This window comes from Aethalodelphis obliquidens, unplaced genomic scaffold, assembly GCF_003676395.1.
Source record: "Aethalodelphis obliquidens isolate GAN/ISIS:26980383/991018 unplaced genomic scaffold, ASM367639v1 scaffold1, whole genome shotgun sequence".
Classification (NCBI taxonomy): domain Eukaryota; kingdom Metazoa; phylum Chordata; class Mammalia; order Artiodactyla; family Delphinidae; genus Aethalodelphis; species Aethalodelphis obliquidens.
In genome coordinates, this window is record NW_020837945.1 from 25,526,241 (window position 1) to 25,548,612 (window position 22,372).

Consider the following 22,372-nt stretch of genomic DNA (forward strand, 5'->3'; position numbering starts at 1 on the left):
TTATTTTATTTTATTTATTGTGTTGGGTCTTCATTGCTACACGCGGGCTTTTCTCTGGTTGCTGCGACTACTGGGACTACTCTTCATTGTGGTGCACGGGCTTCTCATTTCTCTGGGACTACTCTTCATTGTGGTGCACGGGCTTCTCATTGTGGTGGCTTCTCTTGTTGCGTAGCACGGGCTCTAGGCGTATGGGCTTCAGTAGTTGCGGCATGTGGGCTCTAGAACGCAGGCTAAGTAGTTGCGGTGTACGGGCTTCGTTGCTCTGCAGCATGTGGGATCTTCCTGGACCAGAGCTTGAACCCATGTCCCCTGCATTGGCAAGTGGGTTCCCAACCACTGCACCACCAGGGAAGCCCGAAAACAGTTTCTTGATAAGTGATACGTTCAGGTTCAAATATAGGATTGATCAATTATGGAAATGCATTGGTTTCTTGATCTTCTTAAATTACGCTATATAACCATAAAAAAGGTGCTGTTTGAAACCAAAAATATAGAAATTTACATCTTTAATATGAAAGCTGTGCTTTGTTTTTTGTTGCTGTTGATTTGAGTTTTTGCTGCCTCAATACTCATTTTGGATCAAACTTAAGCCCACATTTCTTTTTCAACTGAAATGAGATTATTTCCTTCTTTGTTCAGGATGCTCGTAAAATATGAAAACTCTTGCTCATATATGTAACAAGTTGGAAACTGCAGCAAAATGTTTATTGCTGTACTGTGAAGGGCTGGCTACTCTTCTTCACATAAATCCAGAACTTATCTAGAAGCAAATCAGTAATCTCATATTGAGTATGATCAGACTACGGTTCCTCCTCTCTCTTAAAGTCAAGTTTCCAAGCCAAGTAGAAGAGTCAGAGAAAAGACCCTCCCCTGTCACGTACCTGTATTGAAAGTAATGTTCAATGTTAAGCAGTTCTCCCAGGTAGTTTCAATGACACTTGACATTTGCCTTTTCTCAAATCTTGCCTTCCCGTCACTCAAATGCAAGCAGCATTGAAAACATCAAGATTTATTTGCATGACGATTTTCACAAAGTTTCAATTTATTTTTTTAACCTCTTAAAAATTTTTCTTTTAACAATAAAATATTGTTGACTATAGATTCTATGATGTTCAGCAGATGTCTAGAACTTACTCATCTTGCATAATTGAGACTTTATGCCTGTTAATTAATATCTCCCTATTTCCTCCTTCCCCCAGCTCCTGGCAAACATAATCAAGGTAATTCTACCTTGATTCTATGAGTTTAACTATTTTAGATACATCATATAAGTAGAATCATGCAGCATTTCTTTTGTGATCGGTTTACTTCACTTAGGAACTCTTACAACTTAAAAAGCTAATAAAACCTGACTTAAAAATGAGCTAGACACTAAGGAAAACATATAAATGGCCAATAGGTATATGGAAAGATGCTAAACCTCACTAGTCAGAGAAATATGAACCTAAATCACAATAAGATAATGTCTCACACCTGTTCCTATGGCTATTGTCAGTTTTCTTTAAAGTGGAAGAACCTTGCCACTAGAGGTCAAAACATTTCGCCCGTGCCTTGAAGAGACTGGGCAACTGGTTCATATGACGAAAATTGTTTGCTAAGTAGGTTGGTTTCTAAAGCCATCTTTCATCTTCAAAGAACTCTGCAAAATCTGGCCTTTTTTGAACGTGTTTCTACAATTTACTGTCAAACTTGCATGATCCAGGTTTTGTAATTTAAAAAAAAAAAAATGAAAAGAAAAAAAAGAAGAAGAAAGGAAGAAACTACAGGACCAAGGAGGAGCTACTTAACCCCAGGACAGCAAACTAGCCTGTCAAAATGCAATTTCCAGGTTTTTGAGTGGGAAACCCCAGCTCTTGGTTCTGTCCCCAGATTTCACACTGGGAACTGCTAGTAGTTTAGTCTGCAGTTTCCCCTGTAGTTTCCCATTTGTTTGGAACCTTCCCCAGATTTCACGCTGGGAATTGTTGATGACTACAAGCTGGAGTGGGATTGGGTCTGACTTAAAAATGGGACGGGATCCGGGATTGGATTAGGTCCAATTTAAAAACCAGACTGGGTCTGATTTAGGCTGAACTGCGTCCAGTGAAAGGCCTTAGGTGAATAAGATTTTGTTTAAACGGAACCCTTTATACCCAGAGTGTATAAAGGTGCCACCCTCCTACACATGTTTATTTTATGCCTGAGAACTCTGATACCAGAAGCTGTAGATATTTACAAAAATGGCATTATCTTACTAAGCTTGCTTTGTGTCCTGAGAGCCTAGCTTGGTAGCTGTCAGGTTCAGTCTCTAAAATATGGACAAATAGAAATGTAAGTTGCACCCAATTTGCGGCTAGATGTGGCTAGATGGGTTGAACTCCATTTGCAGCTAGGACCTACCAAACTGCTGTGAGCCCTCAGGGGAAATTACAATGGCCATCAGGGGGACCATTCCAAATAGATAAGAATTAAGAAGTGCACTTAAAAGCATAGAGCTCCCAAATCGAACAGAATACAAACAAATAGAAGGGGATACCTATTTTAATTAGTATCCAGAAGCCTCCAATATGCATCACTGAAAGATTTTAGAAGGCTAACAAAAAGTTAAAAAGATAAAATGTATCTAAAACAAAAGCTAAACCCCATTACTTGAGGAATTGGAAACTGTCTAACAAATCTGCAGATCTTAGAAATTCCAAGTTCACCTGTACCTTTCCCTTTTTTTGCCAGTACATCAAACTTCACCTATTTCCCTCATAGTGCTTGAAAAGATCAAGACAGAAAACAGAATTGTCCTGCACTTAACCTGTGCCTTTGTGATGTAGATTTCCCAACCCCATCTTCTCTAGAACCTAATAGCAATTCTTTGAAATGCAAACTTTGGGGAGAAGGTTCTCAACAGAAGAAAAAGAAGTATTTAGAAATTAGGCTTGTGAGAAATCTTACAAATCTCCACAAATATTAGTACTTATAATGTCTCTGTGTCTATATGTTTGTATGTGTCCATATAAATACACATATGTTGCAGATGTATGTTTTTCTATTTCCAGATGGTATTGCCAAAATTAATTTGTAAAAAAAAAAAAAAAGCTCTATGTTTAGATGTTTTGAAGGCAAGCTTTTGTAAGGATTGATCATTCTAAAGTTCTCAGAAATACAATAGAAATTAACCCAAATGCTTTTCAAGTTCATGTGATCTGGGATAATCTTCAGTAATTTAAGTTTATTGGTTTAGTTAAAATAGTCATGTGTTTAAAGTTATTGACGTTAAATATAATGCAGATAAACTTTTATTCTGCCTTGGTTTACGAGTCAAATTTATGATTATCTCTGTTGTGAAATTTGTCATCGAATAACAGCTTAGAATGATGGCTAATTTTGTCTACTGTCTCATGAAGTTTGAGGGTAATCTAAATATAATTGTTGGGAGCCAATGATTTAGATGGAAGTGAGATAAGAGTTTAGAGATAAACTTTTTGGCAACAATTATATTTAATGGTATGTATACCCAAAAACTGCTTCCAAAGTCTTTTTGTAACAAAATTTAGTTACCAAAGTAACTAGTTCATTCTAGTTACTAAGTTAAATTATATGATAGAAATTTATTAAATATCTAGATCATTTCCAAATAAACTATGGTGAAATATTAATTACTGATCATAGATTTAACTACTTTGGGCTATGTATTGCAAAGAAAATAAAACATGTCTACTAGTAGACAATTTTTGTAATATTGAATAATTGTACTGTGAAAAAGCATGTTTCTAGAAATAAATTTGCCAGTCTAAAAAAAAAAAGCTGGTATGATGTATAGTTCACAGTAGTTATTTCTCAGTTTTCAGTAGACATTAATGTTTCTAAGGTTTAGGAATTCTAATTAATATATGTATTAAAGCCACTAGAAATAAGGTAACCAACTCTGTATACAAGGAAAGTAGGATGTGTTTTTTGGCCAAGAAAAGGTATGAGGTATGGAGATGAGTTCTTGTTAAAGGACATAAGAGTAATTTTATCTGAACTAAAATTTGATTATTTCAGAATAGGAAAGAAGAAAATAAGGGATAAACTAGGGACCAAGAAAGCTGGGAAGAAAACAAGAAATCTTGTATAATCAAGTTGGCTAAAACTGAATTGTTATTGTGGGAGTTTTAAGAATGAGCTTTAATATCAATAGTGTACTTACATAAAACAAACAATTTTCTTTCATCTGCTAAAAGAACAACACTTTATTGGACTATTGGTCTGCTCTTGGTAAGAGATTATGAAAGATTTTCTTTGCCTTTTAAAAATAGTATGCTTAGAAAACAAGAATTCTGTGTTTTGCCAAAATAGTTGTCCATGTTTATTAGGTTTTTGATTACTTAAACTGGTACTCTTGACATTTAAAAAGCTAAGCTTTCCTCAAAACTATGTCACCTGAAACTGCTGTCATCAAAACTAAGGTTCACATCAAAAGGACTGAAACTGAATATCAGCCCTAAATGACTTTCATGCAAAGGCAGCAGCAACAGAATCTACAAAGATTGTGGCACATTTGGATTACTTCCATTCTGCTTCTGCTAAAAATAACCCCTCATTGCCATATTTTTGCCATCCTGATGTCCATATAACATGGCAACAGTCTGTTCCTGAATCAGAAGTTAAGATGGATAAATGATGACTAAATTATATATATTCTAAATTATATATAAATTATAGGAACCCCAACACAGCCACTTGGTCTTTCCCAGCTCCCTGGGAAACCCCATTTTCAGTCTTCACATACCTTTACACACCATAGTGCACCTAAGAAAATGTATTTTTGTCCCCAGAGGCCTCAGACCTCCCCCCACCCTCTGGACCCTTTAAACACTTCATTCAACTGCCACTTAGTATGAGTTATCAATATGCTCTTGTTACTGTATATATGTCTTCTGGATGGGCTGAAGTCTTCCCCTATCGCAAGGCTGATTCCCTCACAGTGGCAAAGAAACTGTTAGAAAATGTGTTTCCCATTTGAGGTATACCTTTCACAATAACCAGTGATCTAGCCACCCACTTCACTGAGCACATCATATGAGCCTTAATGAAAACCTTACAAACTTCTTGGAATTATCACTGTTCCTATCACCCTCAATCAGGCAAGGTCAAGAGAATTAATGGAAAAAAGGGATCCCAAATTCTTCCAGTTTACTCAAATACCTGGGTACAACTCACTAACACTTCCAATTTTCTCTCACCCCTCTGATTTGGAATCACTAAGAACACAGACTGCCCTTAAATATCCTTGGTAGGAACCATACCATATTCTTCTCACTACCCAAATGGCAATCAAATTTGAGGGACTGGAACCTTGGATATACATCTCACAACTGCAGAAGAGCCCAGCTGACACCTGGTCCTATACAAATGCTGGAGACCTCTGAATCAAATTAAAGGGGAAGTAGCTGACATCAAGGTAGACTGCTTCCACCCCAGACAATGAATTCAGACTTCATACCTTAAACATGAAACACTTTCTCCTCCTTTTTCTTTCCTTTACTCTGGCATTGGCCTGGAAAGATAACACCCTCATCTGTATCTTCTAGGCCATTGCTATGGGGGTAAATTTTTAGACTGCTGGACTTATCAAAGATTCCTATCTAACCATCTGGACCAGACTCCCCACCCCGCAAGCGATCTCACCAGCAGTACCCATCTTTGCAAGGCATTTAGAATGACTGTTTCAGGATAGGAGATTCTCTTTGCACATGCACTAAAAACATGACTGACCCTTGATCTGAATGGGTAAATGCAGCAATCTCTGTGAAATGATCCATTTCCTACTTAGAAGTAAATGTCAATACAAATGAGAATATGATCAGAAACCTTTCCATAACCCTTAGATATTTGCAGATTCCATTGTTAAGACATTAGCTGCCCAGCAAAGATCCTTAGACTCTCTGGCCAAGGTTGTACTTGATAATAGGATAGCCCTTAATTATTTTCCAGTTGGGCAAGTAGGTGTCTGCACTGTGGCCAACCCTACACTGTGTACCTGAATCAACATTTCTAGGAAAATTGAAATTCAGTTATGTAAAATCATTGAGCAAGCCACTTGGCTTAAAATGGTGACTCCTTCAGTGTGGGCTTTGATGGGTTTGGGTCTTGGTGACCATGACTCTAAAGTGCACTCTAAACATTGGGAATTATTCTCCTTATAATCTCCCTGTTGCATTGTATTCGCTAAAAAGCTTTAAACGCATGTCCTCAGCTGCTAACCACCGAACAAATGATCTCCCTAAGACTGGGATATCAGAAAAGCAAAAAGAATGACAGACTTAAGGATTGTGAACCTGAAACTTTCACCTGTGAATGTCACAGGGCTTAAGGAAAAACGTCATGCTCTGTGGATGCAACCACAAAGATCAAGAAAGCTGAGGAAACTACTGAGTAATAGCTAAGAATGGTGCTAATGCCTTAAATTTATCATATCTCTCAGGCTGAAATTTTGATCAAAAGGAGGCATTTTTTAAAAAGAAGAAAAAAAGAAACTAGACCCAAGAGGAACCACTTGCCCCTAGCACAGCAAAAGAAGACTTAATTGCAGTTTCAACCTCTCCCCAGAGTGGAGGTCAGCACTAGCGAGGTAACCTTGCCTGCAACAATCCTGTCTTTTGCTAATAATCATCTCGTCCTGCCTTGTTTCAATAAAAGCCTTCCATTTTGTACAGCTTCTCAGAAACCTATTTACTAGATGGGATACTGCCCAATTCATGAATAACTGAATAAAGACAATTAGATCTTTACATTTACTCAGTTGAATTTTTTTTTAAACACAATATTTCTAAAAGAAAGTGGGGGGGCAGGTAATAAGTCATGAAGCAAAAAATTCCTTCTTTAAAATGTCCTTCCAATTTTCTATTACAGCCAAAAGTTTACTCCTTTTAGTCTGTCTGTAGTACATAAGGGTAGACTCTGTGAAGTAATTTGTGAGTGATAGGCTGATATCAGCTCATCACCTCCATGCAATTCAGTGCTCACCAATCATGAATGGCCTCCCCAATTTTGTGTCAAAAGAATGAGACTAGACTAAATGATAATGGTGCTACAGTGCACTGTCATACGGTACAGAAAGACCACTAATAAACTTGCTCATGTCCATCACCATGAGTGTTGATATCACATGACGTGTTCAACTCAAATGATTTTTTAAATCTCACTTTCTTGTGTAATCCCCCAAGTTTCTGTGGAACCCTAGTTAAGAATCAAAAGTCTCAGTTGTTATTTTTAAAAAATCTATAAACCTGAAATTTCTGGATCTATGGAGCACAGCTACAATGAGGAGTGAAAATTACTCATACTGGCAAGTATAGATACTGAGTCTCCATAACTCAGTGGCTCCCCTAAATGGCTTATAAATTATGGAGCAGTGCTCAGTCTCCGCAAAACCAAAATATCAAAATATATCCAACTTGGAAAAGAATATTTAGGAAGATGCCTATGACGTTGTGAGGCACCCCAGATATCAGTGCAGCATCTAGTACTGCTTCATTCTTCTATACATTCTTACTCAAAACCAACCTTAATTGATGATTAAGATTTATATTTTCTTTGAATCATATTGACAACTTAGTCATTTGTGATAATGCAAAAGGAAATAAAATTTTGTTCTTGTTAAGTTTGAAGTGCCTATTAAACAACCATGTAGAGATATCAAATAGGGAGTCAAATATGATTAACAAGCCTGGAGCTGCAGTGTAAGTCAGTGTTAAGTATACATATATTCAGGATCTAAATATATATTTATGTATATTTATGAACATGAGTATGAATGAAATAACAGGAAAATAAAGTCCAAGAATTAAGCCTACAGTATTACAATATTATAAAGATGAAATAAAAGAACAATCAAAATAAACTTAAATGCAGTGGGCAGTGAGAAAGTCAGTTTAGGATATTATTATAAAATCCAAGAGAAAAATGTGCCCCAAAAGGAGAAAATGGTCTCATTTTAACCAATGCTGCTAAACACCAAGAAAGAGAAGTATGATAGATTTAGAAGCATAGGAAACCTGACAAGAGCAATCTCATTGTAGGGTTGAGGTCACTCCACTAATTGAAGGCTGTATGTTAAGGAAATGGAGAAAACAAGACTTCAAGTCAAGGAGGTATCTTTAAGATACAGGATAGTAAATATTTATAGGCTGATGGAAATGAAAACAGAGGGAGAAAACAAGGGTGTAAGGGCAGCAGTGGTTCCTAGGGAGTTCCCATTTTTTAAGGCAATAAACTCCCTTTATGTGCTTCAACGAGTTTGGGTCTTGTGTCTTACAACTGAATGAGCCTGACTGATACAAGCCACCACCAGGATTATTTGGAAGTTGGAGACACATTCAGAAAGAGACACTACTTCTGGCAGTTCTCCAAATAAAAGTGACACAACCAAGGAGAAAGCTTGAGTATTTTCCAGTCTGGAATGATAATGGGGACTTGAAATTTTCTGTAAGTGACAACAAATAGTTCCCATTTACCCACAACTCTCTAGATGTAAATTGCTTCCAAGATGTGCCTAAGGAATCTGGACACTATCCACTGGGCTTTAGAAATCTTGGTGAAAAGTCCCTGTCCACCGTTTGCACAGAAGGATGGCAATTCACCCCTGCCCCCAGTGTACTGAAAATCAGAGTCCTAATTTGGGGACTTACAAACTCTGTAGAAGTTTCTCCCCATATAGTGTTTGATATTAGGCAGTGTACAACCCTGATGACTTGGAACTTGGAGTCAGATTCATTTCAATTTAAAAGTTTTTGTTTTAGTTTTATTAGTTATACACTTGAGTATTATGGAGAAAATTCATAGCAAATACGTATTTTCTAAACCAATGCCTGATTGGAACTTTGTAAAAATGAAATTAAATATGTGTTTATTCCTACATCTTCTTTTAATTCCTCAAAATGTGCTTTTAATAAATAATAAGCATTCTAACTTGATTTTTCCCAATTAAATTTCTCAGTCTGAATTTTACTTAGTATTATACTGACAGTCTATATGTGTTCTGTGTTTCAAAAACAAAAGGCAAAAGTTCTGGTCCAAGAGAGCAGTATAGGAAGACCCTGAACTCACCTCCTCCCAAAGACATGCTGACTCTAAACCTACAGATAGAGCACTTCCTCCTAAGAACTGAGGGATGATGGAACAGTTTCTGCACAACAAATGATAGAGGAACCACAGAGAGATGGAGACATGGTTTCCACAAAAACCCACCCCTGACACAGCAAGCTGCATTAGGGAGGGATATTTCTGAGTGGTTTGTGTGCAGACTTACCTGCCCTGGGGCTCACAAAATAGGCAAACAAAAACTACCAAACCCCCCCCCCCCCAAAAAAAAAAAAAACCCAGCAGCTTAAAGGACACCTAGACTACACATGAAGGAAATCCATTTACTAACCCCATACATCTACCAAATGGGCAGGGAACTTCTGGAACTCTCTCCAGAGCTGGAGGCACCAGAGAGCACGATTTTTTGTGTGTGTGTTCCCCCTCCACCTTAATAGTACAGGTAGGGACACAGTCCAGGCACTCTGACTAGCCTGCCAAGAGGGAGGGGGTATGTGGACATCTGTATGCATATGACTGATTCACTTTGTTGTACAACAGAAATTAACACAGTATTGTGAAGCAATTATACTGCAATAAAGGTCTATTAAAAAAAAGGAACTGGGTTTCCCTGTTGGTGTAGTGGTTGAAAGTCCGCCTGCCGATGCAGGGGACACGGGTTCGTGCCCCGGGCTGGAAGGATCCCACATGTCACGGAGCGGCTGGGCCCGTGAGCCATGGCTACTGAGCCTGTGTGTCCGGAGCCTGTGCTCCACAACGGGAGAGACCACAGCAGTGAGAGGCCCGTGTACCGCAAAAAAAAAAATAATAATAATAAAAAGCAACTGATGAAATATTTAAAACTTGTAACAAATTCTGTGAAACAGAGTACTGAGATAGAGACATTCAGAGATAAAGCTACATCATTATACTGAGTAATCAGGAAAGATCTCTTTGAGGAGGTGACATTAAAACTAACCTTGAATTTTAAGAAAGAACCAGAGAATAGCTGGCACTGCACTGTAGACATGTGAAAGATGATTAAGGCATGAAAGACCCTGGCATGTTTAAAAAAAATAAAAAACATGCTGAAGAGGATATCAAAGTGGTAGTGGGAGAAACAACTTTTTGGTGGTGGAGGTGGGAATCAAAAGTTCAGTTTTGGTTATATTAATTTTGTTACATTTTTTTAGACTTCCATACAGAGATGTCTAGTAGGTGGTTGAATATATGTATTTCAAGCTCAGAAGAGTCTAAACATAAAAAAAAAATGAGAAGTAACAGTATATGGGTTATATCTAAACTCATGCAAATGAATAAACTCATCTAGTAAAAGAGTATATAAAGAGAGGGTCAAGGACTGAAATGGGAGGAACAAAAGTGTTTGGAGGGTGTGAGGTCAGCTGCTCTAGGACCACTATTAGGGGTAATGCTAAGAACATAATATGGTTTATCAGTTATATCCTTCTCCCAAAATCAAACACTGGAGTCTGTTAAAACAGAGTGGAATTTCATGGTCATTGTGTATGTCTAATATTATAGCTAAATTGTTTCTGGCAACAGAAACAACCCAGGGTCCCTGGCCCCCATCAATAACAGCTGTCTTCCCAAGGCAGCCTTGGCATGCTAGGCCCACTCCAGCTCCAGCCATTCCACCAGGATGGCCCTGGTGTGGTACACCCTGAGACCCCCTGCCATGCATCTGCTCCAGCTCCAGCCAGCCAGTACACAGTCTAACACAGGGGACACTCCTACACAAGGGCACACCTTCAAGACCAGGAGAAGTAGCTGTTTTGCTTAAGTCATAGAAACAAACACCAAAACTCAAACAAAATGAGGAAATAAAAGAATATGTTCCAAATAATAGAACAAGGTAAAACCTCAGGGGAAAAAAAACCCTAATGAAATGGAGATAAGTAAATAACCTGCTAAAAGAGTTCAAAGTAATACAGTAATAGTTACAAAGATGCTAACTGAACTCATGAGGAAAAAGGAGGAAATGAAACAATGAAAATGTCAACAAAGAGAAAATATGAAGAACAACAAATCAGATCGGAAGAATACAATAACTAAAATGAAAAAAACACACTAGAGGAATCAACAGTAGATTAGATGATGCAGAAGAACAGATCAGTGATCTAGAAGACAGAGTAGAGGAGATCACCCAGCCATTAAGGAAAAAACAGGACGTTTAAAAATGAAGATAGTTTAAGGGACTTCTGGGACAACATCAAGTGTACCAATATTCCCATTATATGGGTCCCAGAAGGAGAAAGAGAAAGGGGCAACAAACTTATTTGAAGAAAACAATGGCTGAAAACTAACCTGGAGACAGAAGCAGATCCAGCTCAGGAAGCAGAAACTTCCAAACAAAAGTGAACCCAAAGGGTTTCCCTGGTGGTGCAGTGGTTAAGAATCCACCTGCCAATGCAGAGGACACAGGTTCGAGCCCTGGTCCAGGAAGATCACACATGCCTCAGAGCGACTAAGCCCATGTGCCACAACTACTGAGCCTGCGCTCTAGAGCCTGTGAGCCACACCTACTGAAGCCTGCACACCTAGAGCCTATGCTCCACTACAAGAGAAGCCACTGCAATGAGAAGCCCGCGTACTACAATGAAGAGTAGCCTGCTCACTGCAACTAGAGAAAGTCCATGCACAGCAAAGAAGACCCAATGCAGCTGAAAATAAATTTATAAAAAAAAAAAGTGAACCCAAAGAGATACACACCAAGACATAGTATAATTAAAATGGCAAAAGTTAAAGAGAATTTTAAAGACAGCAAAAGAAAAATAATCACATAGGGAAACCCCTAAGACTATCAACTGATATTTCAGCAGAAACTTTGCAGGCCAGAAGGGTATCAGAACATATTTAAAGTGATGAATACATTAAAACAAAACAAAACAAAAAACAACCTTACAACCAAGAATACTCTACTTAGCAAGTTTATCATTCAGGATTGAAGGAGAGATAAAGATTTCCCTAGACAAGAAAAAACTAAAGGAGTTCATCACCACTAAATCAGCATTACAAGAAATGTTAAAGGGTCTTCTTTAAGCAAAAAAAAAAAAAAAAGGCTATAACTAGAATTAAGAAAATATATGAAAGAAAAATTTCTCACTGGTGAAGGCAACTATACAGTTAAAGCAATGGACCAGCCACTTAAAAAGCTAGTATAAAAGTTAAGACAAAAGTAGTAAAATCAAGTATAACATAATAAGTGGTTAAGGAATACACAAAATAAAAAGATGTAAAATACAACATCAAAAACAAAACATGCTGGGGAGAGTAAAAAGGTAGTGCTTTTATAATGCATTCAAACCTAAGTGACTATTAGCTTAAAATAAACTGCTATATCTATCAATAGATATATCTATCTCATGGTAACCACCAAAAAAAAAAAAAAAAAAAAAAGAATCAAACCACAGAGGAAGACCAAGGGAAGAAGAAAGGGAAGGAAGGGAGAAGAAGGACAAAAAGCAACCCCAAAACAATTTTTAAAATTGCAATAAGTACATACCTATCATAAATCATTTTAATGTCAATGGACTAAATACTCCAATCAAAAACAAAGAGTGGTTAAATGAATTAAAAAAAAAAACCTCAAAGGCCCACCTATACACTGCCTAGAAGAGACCCACTTCAGATATAAAAACACACACAAAGTGAAGCAATGGAAAAATACTCCATGAAAATGGAAACAAAAAGAAAGCTGGGGTAGCAACACTCAAAGTAGACTTTGAAACAAAGACTGTAACAAAAGATAAAGAAGGATATTACATAATGACAAAGGGGTCAATCCAAAAAAGATGATGTAACATTTGTGAATATTTATGAACCCAACATATGAGCACCTAATATAGGAAGGAAATATTAAAGTTATAAAGGGAAAAATTCAGAGTAAAACAATAATGGTAAAGGACTTCAATACCCCACTCATATCAATGTACATATCATCCAGACAGAAAATTAATAAGGAAACACTGGCCCTCAATGACACATCTGACCAGCTAGACTTTATACAAAACATTTCATCCCCAAACTGCAGAATACACATTCTTTTCAAGTGCACATGGAACATTCTCCAGGATAGACCACATGCTAGGCCACAAATTCAGTCAACAAATTTAAGAAGACTGAAGTCATATCAAGCATCTTGTCTGACCACAAAGGTATTTAACTAGAAATAAATTACAGGAAGAAAACTGGAGAAAACACAAGCACATGGAGACTAAACAACATATTACTAAACAATGGTTCAAAGAAATCTAAAAGGAAAACAAGAAACCATGAAACAAATAAAAATGAAAACAACTTTCCAAAATCTACAGGACACAGCAAAAGCAGTTCTAAGAGGGAGGTACATAGCATTACAGGCCTATCTCAGAAACATAAGAAAACCCTCAAATAATGTAACATGACACCTAAAGGAACTAGAGAAAAAAGTCCAAAGTTAGTAGAAAAAGGAAATAAAGATCCAAGAAGAAATAGATGAAATAGAGACAAAAAAATAGAAAAGATCCATGAAACTAAGAGCTGTTTTTCTGCAAATATAATATTGATAAGCCTTTGGTTAGACTCAAAAGGAAGAAGGTATGACAGACACCACAGAAATACAATCATGAGAGATTACTACAAACAATTATATGCCAACAAATTGGATAACCTAGAAGAAATGGACAAATTCCCTAGAAACACCTTCTTCCAAGACTGAATCAGGGAGGAATAGAAAATCTGAACAGATCATTTACTAGTAATGATATGCAATCAGTAATCAAAAAACTCGCAGCAAACAGAAGTCCAGGATCAGTGGCTTCACAGTGGAATTCTGTGAAACATTTAAAAGTTAATACCGATTCTCAAACTATTCCCAAAAAAATTGAAGAAGGAGAAACAATTCCAAACTCATTCAATGAGGCCAGCATTACCTTGATACCAAAACCAGATAAAGACACTACAAAAAAGAAAATTACAGGTCAATTTCTGATGAACATAAATGTAAAAATCCTAAAAATATTAGTAAGCCAAATTAAACAAGACATTAAAAGGATCATATACCATGATTAAATGGAATTAATTCCAGGGATGCAAGGATGAATCAACATCCACAAATTAGTCAGTGTAGTAACCATGTTAACAAAATAAATAAAAATCATATGATCATTAATAGATGCCAAAAAAGCATTTAACAAAATTCAACATCCATTTATGATAAAACCTCTCTTTAGTGGGTGTGGAGGGAACATACCTCAACATAATGAAGGCCATATATGACAAGCCCATAGGTAACATTATACTCAATAGTGAAAAGCTGAAAGCTTCTTCTTTAAGATCAGGAACAAATGCCCACTCTCACTTTTATTCAACATAATATTGGAAGCCCTAGCCATAACAATCAGACAAGAAAAACATATAAAAGGCATCTACATTGGAAAGGAAGGAGTAAACCTTTCACTATTTGCAGATGACATGATATTATACATAGAAAACCGAAAGACTCCACAAAAAAAACTTTACAACTAATAAATTAAATCAGTAAAGTTTCAGGGTACAAATCAATATACAGAAATCTGCTGCATTTCTATACACTAATAATAAACTATCAGAAAGAAATTGAGAAAAAAATTCCATTTACCATTGCATCAAAAAGAATACCTAGGAATAAATTCTATATCCTGAAAACTAACACAATGACGAAAGAAAATTAAGATGACACAAATAAATGGAAAGATAAACCATGCTCATGGATTGGAAAGATATTGTTAAGATATCCATACTACCAAAGAAATCTACAGATTCAGTGCAATGTCGATCAAAATACCCATAGCATTTTTCACAAAACTAGAACAAATAATCCTAAAATTCATATGCCTCTACAGTATACCCCAAATAGCCAAAGGATTCTGGAGGAGGAAGAACTAAGCTGGAGGTATCACATTCCCTGATTTCAGACTATTACAAAGCTATAGTAATTGAACTATATGGTACCAGTACAAAAATGGACATGTAGCTCAATGGAACTGAATAGAGCACTCAGAAATAAACCTGTGCTTATATTGTCAATTAATATATGACAAAGGAGGCAAGAATACAGTGAGGAAAAGACAGTCTCTTCAATAAACAGTGTTGGGCAAACTGGACAGCTACATGCAAAAGAATAAAACTAGACCACTTTCTTATACCGTATACAAAAACAAACTCAAAATGAATTGAAGACTTAATCATTAAGACCTGAAACCATAGAACTCCTAGAAGAAAAAACAGAGTAAGCTCTTTGCCAGTCTTAGAGTTTTTATTTACAGATCTAATTTGGGGGGGGGGTCCTGTTTCCTCAGGCAAGAGCAACAGAAATATAAACAAACAAATGGGACTACACAAAACTAAAGAACTTTTGCAGAGCAAAGGAAATCATCAACAAAATGTAAGGGTGTTCTAATGAATGGGGGAAGATATTTGCAAATGGTATGTCTGATAAGAGGTTAATATCCAAAATATATAAACAACTCATACAACTATCAAAAAAAAACCCTAAACAATTTAATGAAAAAATGGGCTAAGGACCTGAATAGACATTTTTCCAAAGAAAATATACATATGACCAACAGACATGTGAAAAAGTATTCAACATCACTAATTCACCAGGGAAATGTAAATCAAAACCATAATGAGATATCACCTCCCACATGTCCAAATGGCTGTCATCAAAAAGAAATATGATGATGTGGAAAAAAGGGAACTTTCATGCACTGTTGGAGGGAATGTAAATTGGTGCAGCCACTATGGAAAATAGTAGGGAGGTTCTTCAAAAAATTAAAAATAGAACTACCATATAATCTAGCAATTCTACTTCTGGTATTTTTCCAAAGAAAACAAAAACACCGATTCAAAAAGATGTAGGCATACTTCTGTTCATTGGAGCATTATTTACAATGGCCAGGGTATGGAAGCAACCTACATGCCCATTGATAAATAGATAAAAAAGATGTGGTAAACATATATACAATGGAATATCTCTCAGCCATAAATAAGAATAAAATCTTCCCATTTGCAACAATATGGTTGGACCTAGAGGGTATTACGGTAAGTGAAGTAAGTGAAATCATATGGTAATTGTCTTTCTCTGTCTGACTTACATGGAATCTAAAAAACAAATGAACAAACATAACAGAAACAGAAACAGATACAGAGAACAAACTGGTGGTTTCCAGAGAGGATGGGGGTGGGGGATGAGCAAAATAGGTGAAGGGGATCAAGAGGTGCAAAGTTCCAACTATAGAAGTCACAGGGATGTAATGTACAGCATAGGCAATATAGTCAATAATACTGTAATAACTTTGTATGGTGACAGATGGTAATTAGACTTACTGTGATCGTGTAATGTATAAAAATATCGAATCACTATGTTGTACACCTGAAACTAATATAATATTGTAAGTCAGTTATACTTCAATTACAAAAAATCATCCATATTTCAAAGTTAGCAGATATATATTTATGTAGAAGAAACTTTCAATCACTATAATTAGTTACATCTGCAGAAAACTTACAGTTGTTGTAACCCCTCTTCCCTCAAAAATCAAACTGCTGAGTTTTTGAGGTTTCCTTTTGTGATATTTTTAGCAAAAAATAATAATGAAATAGAGTGAATTATTAGAAAGTGTAAATGAATTTCAAATATGAATAATTTGCATAGTTAAATATCATTTGTGCCCAAAGTGAAAACAATAGCTTTGGAAAAGTAAACCTCTAATATTATGCTTCTCAAGAGATTTTTTGTTTTTTGTTAGGTCATGGGAAATATTTCTCTGTGTAAAAGAGAAACGGGATTTCATAAAGCTAGGACTTTGCTGTTGCAAAAGAAAATTCATTCAGATGACAAAAATCACAACATCCAGATAAGTTGCTTTTGTTAAAATGCCTAACGTTGAATACACATTTCCTGGCTTAATCTGTAGCCAGTTCCCCTAGTTAGCGTAACATATAAACCATCAAAGACACACCCTTCCACACAGTGTAACAAAGGATTTCTCTTTGAATCTCCATCTCCCTCCCTCCCTTCCTCTTTCCAGATATTTTACTTTATATCTCTTTTATTTTTCTGTACTGAGACAACATGGAAGAAGATGGTTATGCCATAATTCCTAATTGGTAAAATTTATCCCAAGTTTATCCCACATTACAGCTGGAATCCCTGGGATCTAGTTTTGAATTCCTGGGAAAGGGACATGATTTGACATAGTTTGTGTCAACCCCTGGTCCAATCTCCTATCATCACAAGATAATAAGATAATAGAAACATAGATATAATATAAACAGGTATTTTAGGAAACACCTCAAAAAACCTTATGGCCAAATATGGAGAAAGATGGCATGCATTCTCAGAGAAAGGGACCCCAAAATATATCTGTTCAAAATACCTTTAAAATGTATTTAGAAAGTAATATGACAGATTATCCTCTTTTTAAAAAGCCTTTGGAGAATGGCTTTTATATTTAATCAATATGACAATTTCATCTTTTCTGCACTTAGATCATGTCTGATAAAGGTTTTTAGCCCTCAGAACTGTAGTAGCCAAAGATATCCTCTTGGTTTACCTCCATATACCTTGGCTCAAACTAACACTTGTGATACAAATGTGGACAGAGTGGGTAGCAGGCAAGGTAGGACCCAGAAAACTTCAACTTCACTAGGTCCATAGAATAAAATGACAATAGAGTGACCAGGGATTTTAAATAGTGGTTAATGCAGCCCTAGGAATGACTGATGTACTTGCTTTTACTTTGAAATCAGCTTATACAAAATTGATTAAAAGGGTGTGAATTTCCATTTTCTACTTAAGCCTTTCCATGAGTGTATTTTTCACTAGGCTCTATTAAGATGTGGAACATAAATCATGGAAAACAAGGTATACTTGAAGCAGAAAATTCAGGACCAATAGATTCTTAATGAAACTCAACCGCTCAGTGTCCCCTAAGGACTTGTTATGGTTGTGGAGAAAGGACAGGCCTTGGAGCCAGTTAGACCTGGGTTTGAATCCTGACATCTGCCCTCAACTTATCCTTTGGGACAGCCATGGGTAATATCCTTAAATTACCTGAATGTCAGGTTCTTTATTCATCATGAATTTCAAAAGTAGTGCTCAAAGTGGTGTTCATGTGAATTAAAATTGATAATTGCACATTGCTAAGAGGAATGTAAAATGGCGCAGCCGCTTTAGAAAACAGTCTGGCAACTTATCCAAAGTTTAAGTGTAGAACTAATATATGACCCAGCAATTCTACTCCTAGGATATACACCCAAGAGAACTGAAAACATACTTCTACAAAAGATATATGCCTGAATGTTCATAGCAGCATCATTAAGAGTCAAAAAATGGAAACAACCTATATATCCATCAGCTGGTGAATGGATAAACAATGTGATAGTCACAATGAAATATTACTCAGCAATAAAAAGGAATAAAGCATTGATACATGGCTAAGCCTTGACAATGCTACCCTAAGCGAAATAAGCCAGTCACAAAAGACCATATGTTGTATGATTCTATTTATATGAAATGTTCACAGTAGGCAAATCTATAGACAGAATGTAGATTAGTGGTTGCCTAGGGCTGGGGAGAATGAGAAATAATAATAGGTACAGGGTTTCCTTCTGATGTGATGAAATGTCCTAAAATTACATTGTGGCGATGACTGCATAACTCTGACTATATTAAAAAACATTAGGGCTTCCCTGGCGGCTCAGTGGTTGAGAGTCCACCTGCCGATGCAGGGTACACGGGTTTGTGCCCTGGTCCGGGAGGATCCCACATTCCGCAGAGCGGCTGGGCCTGTGAGCCATGGCCGCTGAGCCTACGCGTCCGGAGCCTGTGCTCCGCAACGGGAGAGGCCACGACAGTGAGAGGCCCGCATACCGCAAAAAAAATAATAATAATAACATTAAATGGCATACTTTAAACGGGTAAGTTTTATGTTATACAAATTATATTTTAGTAAAATTCTTTTAAAAAGTGATAATGGGTGAAATATGTATCAATTTATAATTCATTCATACCAGGATAAATTTTATATATAGACTTTCCCTTCATATTTCTAGTCATAGCACCTCATCGTAGCTTAGAATAAATAGGAATAGGAATAAAATAATAAATACTCTAATTACTATTTAAATACCTTAAATAACATTAGTGTTAACTAATAATACTATTTATAAAAATAGCTATGAATTATACTAGGCACTGGGCTAAGCATTTGGTATTTATAAATATCCTTAATAATCATGTGAGAGATATGTAAAATGGATTAAGGGTACTTAAAAGCTGGGACTCTGAAACTGTTGATTATTGCCCCAATTTATAAGTCTAGTAAATAGTAGAGTAGATAAACCCAATTCTAGTTGATTCCATATGTCAAACTCTTCAACAATATGCAGCCTCCCCTTCAGGGCCCTGATGGATATATGTAAGTAGTTTTAGAACATCTCATTTAATCATACATTTACAATTTCCCCCCAAATTTTAGCTAAGTTCATTACATAAACTAGACTGGACAATATTGTTTCTTTCTGTAAATTCTCAGTACCTCCGAGATACCCTGAGAGAATATTAACTCCCTTCTGAATTAGATATTGCAATGATGGGCATACACTTAATTACTGATTGATTTGTACAAACCAGGTCCACATCAACAGGCTCCACAGCACCCCTTCACCAGGATAACGAAGTCTAATTCTGCATCCATAACAGAATTTCCTTCATCATCAACTGGGTAACCACTGGGATCCTGGGCCAATGCAACATGCCTCAGCAACATTGGCAGGAGTCCTTCCAAGATAATATTGTGCAGGCAAACGATTATCTATTAATGCACTGTCAGAAGAGCATATGAGGTTACTTCTATCTTGCACAGTGGATTTCTTAAAATTTTGTTAACAAGCAGAGCTTTAGTTTTAAAATGTTCCCAATAATAAAAGTTAACGTTCACCAAAATGCTAACTATAACATAGGTATTGGTTTTTCACATGTATAATCTCTTTTAATTTAACAATACTACAAACTAGGTACTATCATTACTTTTTTACAGATATGGAATATGGGGTAGAGGGAAGTAGAACCAGGATATATCAGGCAGCCTAGCTTAAAGCCTATAACCTCTTAACAATTACTCTACAGTGACTCCAAATGCTTAAAAAATCAATTTCAGTAAATAAAAATCCTTAAACAATGTCACCATAAAAATCCATATACAAGAAGGTTCTATAATGTCTAAGAAACCAATTAAAAATTTCAGTGTTGGGACTTCCCTGGCGGTCCAGTGGCTAGACTTTGCCTTCCAATGCAGGCGGTGTGGGTTCCTTCCCTGGTCGTGGAGTTAGATCCCAAGATCCCACATGGCTTGCAGCCAAAAAACGAAAACATAAAAACAGAAGCAGTATTGTAACAAATTCAATAACGAGTTAAAAAAAAGTTCCCCTACTTAAGAAAAAAAAATTTCAGTGTGGAGATTTTATTTTGTGATTTTTTTTTTAAACACTCCAGGAAAACTAAAATACCATGATGCATGAACTGTATACTGGGTTTTTAAATAGTTAAGTCTATAAATAATTATGTAAACAAATTACAAACACAACGTAGTTAAATAGATTAGTTTTGTATTGGTGTTGTTAAAAACCCATTGCTAGTTTTGTCTGAGTGTCTGTTTTGTTTTTGTTTTTTAAAACTTGTTCTACATTCAATCAATGATTACAAAAATTAAGGGTTAGTGTTAAATTAATAGACCTTTATATTTCAAATTTCACTAACTGAGTAGCTGGGGGTCCACTGAGACTTTTATCATGTCAATGTTTAAATAAAAACTTACCCTTGAATGCCTTTAGATGGGGCATGTATTCTTCATGTATATCCTATATCAGCCCATGAATTTATGGCATTGACAAACATGTTATATTAGTTGAAAATGCATTTATTATGTTAGTTCAGAATGCAGCCCCAGTCATGCAGATTCCTGTTAAAATTGAGGAGGGGGAAGAAGAGAGGATGCCATCTATACAGAATATTTTCGGACATTTTGATTCATTTGTAAAATATATAAGTATTTTCTTATATTGCTAGTATAAAGAGTTTGCTTTTAGTACTCTCATAAGTCTTTTGTCAAGTAGAAGGAAAAGTAGAGGGAAAAGAAATGCTATCATCACACATAATTGATCTCTACATAGTAATGAGAACAGGAGAGTCAAGATAAAACGAAGGCCTCTTGATTTATTAATCCCCAAAAGCTATTCTTAGGTTAAACTTAAGGGTGAAACTGCCCTAACTCTACACTGGTAGGAATAAGGGGGGACAATGACAAGTTTCTAGCAGTCTGGAGTAGGCCACTGAGAAATTCTGAAGTAACAGCCATAAAACTGGCTTGGGTTTGTCCGTACAAGTCTGAAACCTTAAAGCAAGAGGCAAAACTGAATCCTTTCAGAATGGTGAGTATAATAGCAGAAATGAATTCAAGGTGGTATTCTGAAAACCGAAGTAATTAAGATAGGAATCAATGAACAGAGTTCAAACACCCAAGAGTTAGGACTAGAGGCAGAAAACAGGCTAAAATGGGTCAAAGAGCCAGCAGGATAAAAAGGGGGCAAAGCAGATGCCTGGCTAAGAGTTTTGCCAAGCAGCTGGGTGTTCCTGCACAACGTCAAAACAAATGGGGGTTTTCAACTCAAGATGTTTCAGTTGTTCAAAAGCAGTATCTAAATATATGTCTATATGTTTGGTGGTGATAAAAATTGGATATTTTTTAAAAGACAGCTTAACAGAAGGTAAGGTTTTGGAACATCGGCAAGAAGTGAGACAAGCTTCCAGAAGACAGTATTGTCCCCAAACTGGTATAATTCCACAGTAAACTAATACAGTATGTAACTTAAAGCTGAAACTCAACAGTAACAAAATTAATTAAGATAACCACAATACTTTCTAACATGCCTTACAAAACTATGAGTATGATAAATTGGTGATAATCTGAAATTAAAGCTCATGAAATTTTTGTATGTGAAAGAGGAAAAGAAAGATTAAGCAAACTATTGCAAAGCATAAAGTAGTACCTGTATTTATCATCACTACTTCTTCACGTCACTAAAACACAGATAATTTGAAGGAAATACTGTAGCTAATATATTATCCAATAGCCTTGTGAAAATAACTTGTATCCAGGATACAGTTATAAAATTTATATCACAAACAATAATTTAAATTATAAGTTATTAATTTGTGGCTTTACAGCAGACAACTAGCTAGAAGATCTCTAAGCTAATTATTACCAACCATAAGCCTGATGACCAAGAC